General features: G+C 44.6%; 1 non-coding gene across 1 annotated transcript; it reads left to right on the plus strand.

The window, feature by feature from the left end:
- Nucleotides 1-6,799: 6,799 nt before the first annotated feature.
- TRNAK-UUU (transfer RNA lysine (anticodon UUU)) lies at nucleotides 6,800-6,872 on the plus strand. The gene has a single exon. It is a non-coding gene; the product is annotated as a tRNA-Lys (tRNA).
- The last annotated feature ends 2,045 nt before the right edge of the window (nucleotides 6,873-8,917 follow it).

Genomic DNA, 8,917 nt, shown 5'->3' on the forward strand with positions numbered 1-8,917 from the left:
GAGTTGCCATTTCCTCTTACTCATTTTTCAACCCTCTATTTGACTTTGCTATGACCTGATCTATTTTCAATCCTCCTCCTATTTTTGTTAATTTCCCAAATGCATGCAACTAGCCATTAGTTATTTCTTTACCCTTTGGAGGACAAAATTGGCAGTATCCTTTTATAGTCGTGTCTCTGAGGACACTTCAAACCTTATGAAAATTCCATTTTTTTTTCCATATGGGAAATTCTGTCTTGTTCTAAAGGCGAGTATGTGGCAGTATCCTTTCAGTTATCCAAGTAGATTTCTATTCCTTTCTGTGTTTTAACATTGTACATTTGTATGAAATACAACATAAAAATAAAATGCGAACCAATGCATGAGATGTTCCTATGTAACTGGAGGAACATAGACGAAAGACATCGTATTTCCAGAGAGCCCTTTCTCATTGAAGGTGTTCCTCTGGCCAAACCAACCGATGCTAAAACACAGGAAATTGGAAGTTGATTGTTTTAAAGGAGAGAATGCTTTGGGAAGTATTGGTCCTTTGCTCCTCACATGAGTATGCACTGTAGGCATCCCAGTTCCCTGCTACCCTGGTGATACTGTGCCTCTCATCTGGGGCAAACTTGGCCCCGAACGGACCATCCTCCCTCATTTACTCATGCCCCACAAAGGGCTGAGCTCATCATAGCGTCATCTGATATGCTGGTGGCCCATCTGGTCACCAGGCACCCAGCTCCCAGGGACATGGAATTAGACCATCTCAAGGGAATGCCAAGGGCGAAAGTCTGCAAACCTTTTCGGCATGAGCTGGGGGCTTAATGCATCATGACTGGAGGTTTTTCAAGCCCGTTTCTGAATTGTTAAGAGATTAGAGCCTCAATCAAGCCAGAACTTTAGACTCTTTGGGAGTGAGGTGGAGGATAAAGCCCAGCTATGCTCCAGGAAGAGATGTTCTCTGCACCCTTACAATACGGAGAGGATGCTTCGTGGAAAGAGCGTTTTCTCTGAGATGTCGGTTTTTAGGCTTTTCTCTTCACCCAGGACTCTGGGCGGGAAGTATTTACTGCTGCACAACTGCTGCTTTCCTACCTGCAGCCCCTGGGCTCAGGCAACAGAAAGCAGCTCTTCCCCCTGGACCCTCCTGCAAACTTGCCATTCTTGCAATCTAGTCCTTGCACTGTCTAGTGGGGGATTTCAGACTGTTTTCTTATTACTAAATGGAGAGGTATTAACAACACAATGCAGAAATTAAAAAAAAAATAATAAAGGCAGAGGGTGGGGAACGGGGGAAGAAAAGAAAAGACAGCCGCCTGCTCTTTTCTTCTTGGTATTATTATTTGTGACAAAGCCCTCGGTCCATTTTTCTTCATAATTTGCAGGACTCCTAATGGGAACAGCACCTCCCAATTACCATGGCTGCCAAAGGCTAATTTGGTTACCCTCCGGATCCACAATAGCGAAACTGTGTCGAGCCTTTGTCGATATTTGCATACTATACATACCAGGAATGTAAAACAGCTGCCTGGCCCCTCTGCCACTATCACGGCAATTATGGGTCATTAGCTCCCCCGCCCCCCACTCTCCCTTTTTCTTGTTCCCGTCTTCCAGGGTCTGGTAGGCCCTTGTAGGCAGCTGACGGATTTGCAGAGACAAGAAATGAGAACGCGGAGCTGCGTGGCCTATTTGTTAGCGTCGAGGCTGACGGAACTGCCATTTGAATTGTCAGAGCACGGCCCCCATGCTTTTATTTCTTGATTACCTCCTTCTCATCTTTTCTTCCAGCCCCTCTGGTTCCTACCCCGGCTCCCGGCTCTCTTGAGGAACTCTCTCTCTCTCTCTCTCTCTCTCTCGCTTGCTCTCGGTCTCTCGCTCTCTCTCGGAGGCTCCGTGCACGTGTCTATGCGTACGCGTTTGTCCTGGCAGCCCGATGGACCTCTGGGCCAGGCGTGCGCTGGCACTTGGAGCAGGGGCCCACGCGTTCTCTTCCTCCGGGGTCACCCTCGGAGGGACTGGGCCTCAGATGTGCACAGCCAGCCCCCAGACCCTAAGCTGATCCACATTCAGAGGAGGGAATGTTTCACTTTCAAGTTTGTTCATTGAATTCTAACCCCATGGAGGGGGAAGAGGGGGCGGAGGAAAAGAAAAGAACAAGAAAGGATTTAGCTATGAAGCTCTCTCTCTTTTGCAACGATGTGTTGTGTCTTGCGGTAGTTAATGGGAAGTTATGGTTTTGAATATAATTTTTTCCCTTCAAGCTGCTAATTTTATTGACAATATGGATAGATTGAAAGACCCAAAGCTTTTGTGTTGTTTTGTTAAAGCAAATAAGTGAGGCACAAATGTAAATTACATCTCCAGGTTCACATTAGAGGTTTGCAAATAATACTGAGCTAATGGTTATTGCAAAGGAAAATAGCACTGGGATCAATATTCTATACAGTGGAAGGCGATACCTCTCTCTCTTTTAATCACCTCGTTGCAGAAATGGCATTGAAATTTGAAATCTCATTTTCTCCATTTGTACAAATTGAACATAAATCACTATGAGTGAGGGGAGGTGGCAGGCAGTTTCACTCTTTGCGGGATTGCATTACTAATTAGTGTTGGGCTAAATCCCTACACAGCCTGGAGAGGCTTCTCGAGACCTCTGGCCAAATGCAAGATGCTTTGGAGAGTCTGGATGTATGCAGGGAGGGGCCGGGCCCCTCTAGCGGGGAGTGGGTGAGGCGGTGGTCAGCCCTGCAAAAGAAGGGATGTGAAGGGCAGATCCTCACACATGATGCCATTTTCTGGGCTGGGACAGCAGATCTCCACCAATTCTCTTAGATTTCAGTGGGATCAGAATGGATAGGACCTCACTGTTCCTAGGAAGGGGCAAGGTAGATGTTGGCTTGCAAAATTTGCCTTTCATTTGTGGCTGCAGGAGTAGGGACCGAGGTGCCAAAGGATGAACAGCCTAGCTTAACACAGGCAGTGCTGTATCAGCTCCCAAGGCCACCTCCTGTGTCTCAGCACCAATCTCCACTCTCTTCCCTCTGCCCTTCCCTTTCCTTCATTTTTCCACTTGTATACACTTGCACTGAGTGGCTCTCACAGCTCTAAGCTGGGTGATAGATATTATTTACAAAGGATATTCAGAGATGTCAAAGGGCCTCTGATGCGTACCCACTTCAGTTTCACTTTCTCAAGTTGCTCAAATGTTACTTACACTGGACTTGATTTATTGGCTGTGGGGTCATCATGACAACAGGGGTCAAGACCTTTCTCACCCTCCCTGGGCTGACATAACCCATGACCATGCATTTCTGGGCTGGGCAGATATGGGAGAGTATGCCGTATTTTAAACAAAAGGGTGAGGAAATTGACATCTAAAACGTGGTAGGCAAGCTGGGCACATTGACTCATGCCTGTAATCCCAGGACTTTGAGAGGCAGAGGTGGGAGGATCACTTGAGGCCAAGAGTTTGAGACCAGCTCGGGCAACATAGTGACACCCTATCTCTACAGAAAGAAAAAACAAACAAACAAAAAAAAAAAACAAAAAACAAAACAAAACAAAAAAAAAAACACCACACACATTAACCAGGCATGGTGGCATGCACCTGTGGTCCCAGCTACTCTGGAGGTTGGGGTGGGGTCTCGCCTGAGACCAAGAGTTTGAGGCTGCAGTAAGCTGTGATCATAGCACTACACTCCACCTGAGCAATAGAGTGAGACCCTCTTTAGTTATTTAATTAATTAAAAAGTAATACTAAAATCTGGTAAGGGGAGAGGAGAGGACAGGAAAGCAATGTGTCAACTCGGCTGGCAGAACTTCTGGATTTAGGACTTTGTTTTTTTTTTTTTGCTGTTTGTTTTTTAAGATGGAGTCTCACTCTGTTGCCCAGGCTGGAGTGCAGGGATGCGATCTCAGCTCACTGCAGCCTCCACCTCCTGGATTCAAGTGATTCTCCTGCCTCAGCCTTCTGAGTAGCTGGGATTACAGGTGCGCATCACCATGCCTAGCTAATTTTTGTATTTTTAATAGAGTCAGGGTTTCTCCATGTTGGCCAGGCTGGTCTCAAACCTGACCTCAAGTGATCCACCTGCCTCAGCCCCCCAAAGTTCTGGGATTACAGGTGTGAGCCACCACACCCAGCCCGGGATTTAGGACTTTGTTCTTAAAGATTTGGGAAGACCTAGCACAGGGAAGAGTTCCCGAGACCGAGTCCTTGACGTGTCTTTGCAGTGGCCACTTACCCTTTCCCTTGAAGTAAATAACATTCTGTTGGGTGATTAATAGAGGATGTTTAGTTCATTAAACTTGATACCCTGAGGGCAGGATGAACTGGTAAAATATTTATATATTTATATGTGAGTCTGTTCCCATAAGGGCCAATGTGTGTAGATGAGCCAAAAATGGAACAAGCTAGTGTCCGGCAATGTGGGCCTCAGCAACAGCTACTGACGCTCGCATCTCCCCATGAAGCTTAGGGGTCCCTGTAAGATTGGAGGAAGATGCCTCTTCACTCCAGCCAGAGTGGCCATTTAGAAGGCCACCATGCATCCTGCTGTGGGGAAACAGAACAGCCGGGCAACTGCAAAGCCAACAGCACTGCAAACATTCCAGGCACATTCTGCCCTCCGCTGCCTGTCACTCCATCCCCACACCTGGGGAGAAAGGCAGAGTGACTCCCAGAGACTTACCACCCAGGGAACTTTCCGTCCTTTGCCTCATCCTTAGCAGTGGCAGGAGGAGTTAAAAATAGGGGAGGTGAGGGGGAAAACTGGAAACAAGTTTCATTACCTAAGGTTCCTCTCATCCATTTCAGTAGATGAAAGCAAAGAAAATAAAGCAAAACCCATCCAAACAGTAAGCAGGTGGTGGCCGCTAATAGAGAAGAAATAAAAACCTTTTAGAAATCGGAGCCGACTACCAAACACACTGACAAAGTGGAATGAAAGTTCTGAACAATCAGTTCAAAGAAAAGGGTGTTTGAAATAAACCCTTAAAAACATTTCAAATGCCGAAGGAAAAAAAAAAAATAGCTGCTTTAGATATCTGAAGCCAGGATGATTTAATCTGGAGAGGGGACTTTTTGGATATTACTGGAGGAAAAAAGAAAAAAAAAAAAAAAAAAAAGAAAGAGATTGAGAGAATGAGCTGAGGAGTCCTTGAAAGTAATGAGGTTCAGAGAACAAAACCTGCATCAGGTCCCCACGACTGCCAATCACAGCAGGTTCATCACCAACTCCTGGGTTGACCCGGGGCTTTTAACCTCCCCATGCCTCCGTTTGCCCAGCCATAAACGGGGGTTACTAATAGGCAGGTCCTCTCACCCTCAAGGTCCCCAAGGAGGTTTAATAGGATAATGGACCTGATCCTATTGATGGAGAATGTGTAACTGCCACATTGTGACCCCTACTTTTACAGGCCAATCAGGTATCCTCCTCCCAGAGCCTTTTCAGGACCCTCCCCTATTTGGTGAGTTTCAATATTCATTCAATCATTTCCCATTATGTATGCCTGCTACGTCACCATATAAGAGGCATGGTAGCACAGGATGACAGAATGAGGAAGAAAGAACACACAGTGCCCTCCCCTCAGGCTGATCACGGGTTGAAGGAGGCAGGCATGTTAACAGGTGATCATATAACAGGGTGCAGGAGCATGCCTGGGATGTCTCAGGAGTGCAGCCCAGAGAGGCTTCCAGGAGGAGGTGATGACTAAGTTTGTTTCTGGCAGAAGGGCAGAAGTAGCTGGATGTCAAGGCTGAGAAAGGTATCTCCAGCCAAGGTAACAGCATGGATGAAGGATGAGTGGAATGAGTTTTGTGACTTGTATGGCAGGGGTTTGGGGTGCAAGGACAGAGTGGAGGCAGAAGAGCCTGGAATGGGAAGCAAGAACTTCAGCAATGTGTAATTGTTTAGGTCAAGAATTGCAATCAGCTGCTGGGTCTGGAGGTTAGTAATGAATAAATATGGCAGCTCCCCAGTCATTAGTAACTCTTATTTTTCTGAACATCTGTCTTGAACAGGTGGCTTCCATCTTCAAGCTCATGTCATTGGTAAGGAAGGGAGGGTGGATAGGGCAGAACCACTCTGCAGGCTCTAGCACAGTCTTTTACAACAAGACAGGGGTGAGTCTGGTTTTGTTTTGTTTTGTTTTTGAGATGGAATCTTGCTCTCTTGCCCAGGCTGGAGTGCAGTGGTACGATCTCGGCTCACTGCAACATCTGCCTCCCGGGTTCAAGCAATTCCCCGGCCTCAGCCTCCCGAGTAGCTGGGATTACAGGCGCGCACCACCATGCCTGGCTAATTTTTTGTATTTTTAGTTGAGACAGGGTTTCACCATGCTGGCCAGTCTGGTCTCGAACTCCTGACCTCGTGATCCTCCTGCCTGGGCCTCCCAAAGTGCTGGGATTACAGGCTGGAGCCACCGTGCCCAGCCTGAGTCTGGGTTTTATCTGGGGAGTGGTCTGTGACTTTAATCATGATGGGATTTGCAATCATCCTGTACCACACCCTATCAGATATTTGCACCTCAATTATCTGTTTATGCAAGAGCTAGAAGTCCTAAGGGATGGGCACATAGGAAAACACTTTGAAGAGAAAAGGATAAGAAAGTTTGGACATTTGCTTGAGTGAGAACAAAACCCAAGACTCTTAATATATAGGGTACCAACAGGTCCCAGTTTGCCCAGGGGATTCCTGGTGTATACCTATTATCTCTTCATCTTGTACACTTTGGATGTGTCACAGATTATACCTTTATTATTTTTAACAAAGTGCTATTATTTATTATTGCATTAAAATAAGTCAGTAGGAAAGGAGCCTGAATAGCTCAGTTGGTAGAGCATCAGACTTTTAATCTGAGGGTCTAGGGTTCAAATCCCTGTTCAGGCATGTTGTGTGGCTTTTAGTACCTAATTCTGACTTTTTGTTTGTTTGTTTTTGAGATGGAGTCTCGCTCTGTCGCCAGGCTGGAGTGCAGTGGCGCAATCTCGGCTCACTGCAACCTCCGTCTCCTGGATTCAAGCCATTCTCCTGCCTCAGCCTCCCGAGTAGCTGCGACTGCAGGAACACCACGCCCAGCTAGTTTTTGTATTTTTAGTAGAGACAGGGTTTCACCATGTTGGCCAGGATGGTCTCGATCTCTTGACCTCGTGATCCGCCCGCCTCGGCCTCCCAAAGTGCTGGGATTACAGGCATGAGTCACTGCGCCCAGCCTCTGACTCAATTTTTTAAAAAAGAAAACAACAAAAACAACAACAAAATAAGCCAGGAGGGGTAGATAGAGAGAGCTGCCTTTTGTTCCACCAGCTCCTGCCAAGGTCTTATATAGCTGTGTGTGAGATGCTAGTTCAGAGTTCTCCTTTGAACTTGTGGTCAGGTTTGAAAGACTACCAGTGATACCCAAGCCCTTTTGTTACTGTGTTCCAGACACAAGGTAACTGACACCGCATTCTCAAGGGATGTGAAGTGCACCCAGATATAAGCACGTGGGATCAGCCAGGTTCTCCAGGTGAGAAGTGACTGCTGCTGCCCTACCGGCTACCTGTGCAGAGTGCTGGGGCCCATGGCATGCAGCCTGCCACCATGATGCCTGTTGGCAGGGTCCATGGGAACTGTGGAAACCAGAGGGTAGGTGTGCAGGAAAATATTGGTCCATGCAGGACACAGAGGCTGAGCAGCCCCACCATAGAACATGGAATAGTCTGAAAGCTCTTACAATACCAGTTTTGCATTTATTATATAATTGACATTTGCAACTATTGATTTTATTATTTGGTAACATTTTTATTTTGAAGTAATCCCTTTTGTCAGCCATGAGCTCCAAAAACTACATGTACATGTTTAATGAAAAATTAGGTACTGAATTTCCTTACTCACGAAAGCCAATGTACATGTAACTTGCACAAAAATGTTTATCAATATTTACCATTTATTGTGGCAGATGACCACATAGAAAACAAGATTTGCTAACAGAATATCAGCATTTAATTTTAAAAATCATTAGTTATTTTAAGAAGACTTTCCTATAGGTGAATTTACATGTGAATCTGTAGCAGGTGGGCTTACAGATTCTTCTGCAAAGCATGATTTTTCATTGTTATCAAATGACTGTTTCTTTGCTAAATATCTAAAATTTTTTTCTTCCAAGTTTTTGTTATGCATGTGCAAAACATGTAGTGCCTACACTTAATGTATTGGCATTTGAGACAGAAGAAAAATTGCAAACAGTTCAAAGGCTATCTGTTTTATCAGTGCTATTAGAGGCTTCACAAAGAAAATGCAGAAGTTCTAATAATTGGTTCAAATTTTCACTTCCAATTCAGGAAATCAAATTATTAAAATTTCTGAAAGTTCATTCTAAAGAAGGTGAAACATCTGATCTTATTGTTAATACTAGTAATACTCCATTTTTTAATGGACTTGTTAGTTTAACATTCAAAATGAAGTTACTAAATTTTGTGGTGATAACACCCGCTCAAAATTTGGTGAAGCACAAATTCATGGTAAAAGGCAATGTCAATATAAAATTAAGAAACCTATGAGACAGAAGTAGGTTTAGAATTTGTTTTGATGTTCATATAATTCATAGCTTCCTCCCACTCACTGCAATGTTAAATCAATTAAAAATTGTAGTGTTTTAAATTTACAAATATTTGTGTATACTCCATTAGAGCAATCAGACCACAATATTCTTGTGATGAAGTTGATGTTGAATATTAAAAAATACTTTAGGGTGGCAGTATGGACTTTTTATCTTTTTGCTGCTTGCCATCAATGGAGTTTTTCAAGAGTTTGCACCTTTGAAGAGTTTCTTTGTAAATCAACCTACACGTTCTGCAGTGGTTTTGAACTTCTTTTATAAATAAATCTGTAAATTGTGGTTATATTTTATTCAACACCAGTTGGATATATTTAATCAAAATCTCGAAAGAATA

This window comes from Pongo abelii, chromosome 18, assembly GCF_028885655.2.
Source record: "Pongo abelii isolate AG06213 chromosome 18, NHGRI_mPonAbe1-v2.0_pri, whole genome shotgun sequence".
NCBI lineage: Eukaryota > Metazoa > Chordata > Mammalia > Primates > Hominidae > Pongo > Pongo abelii.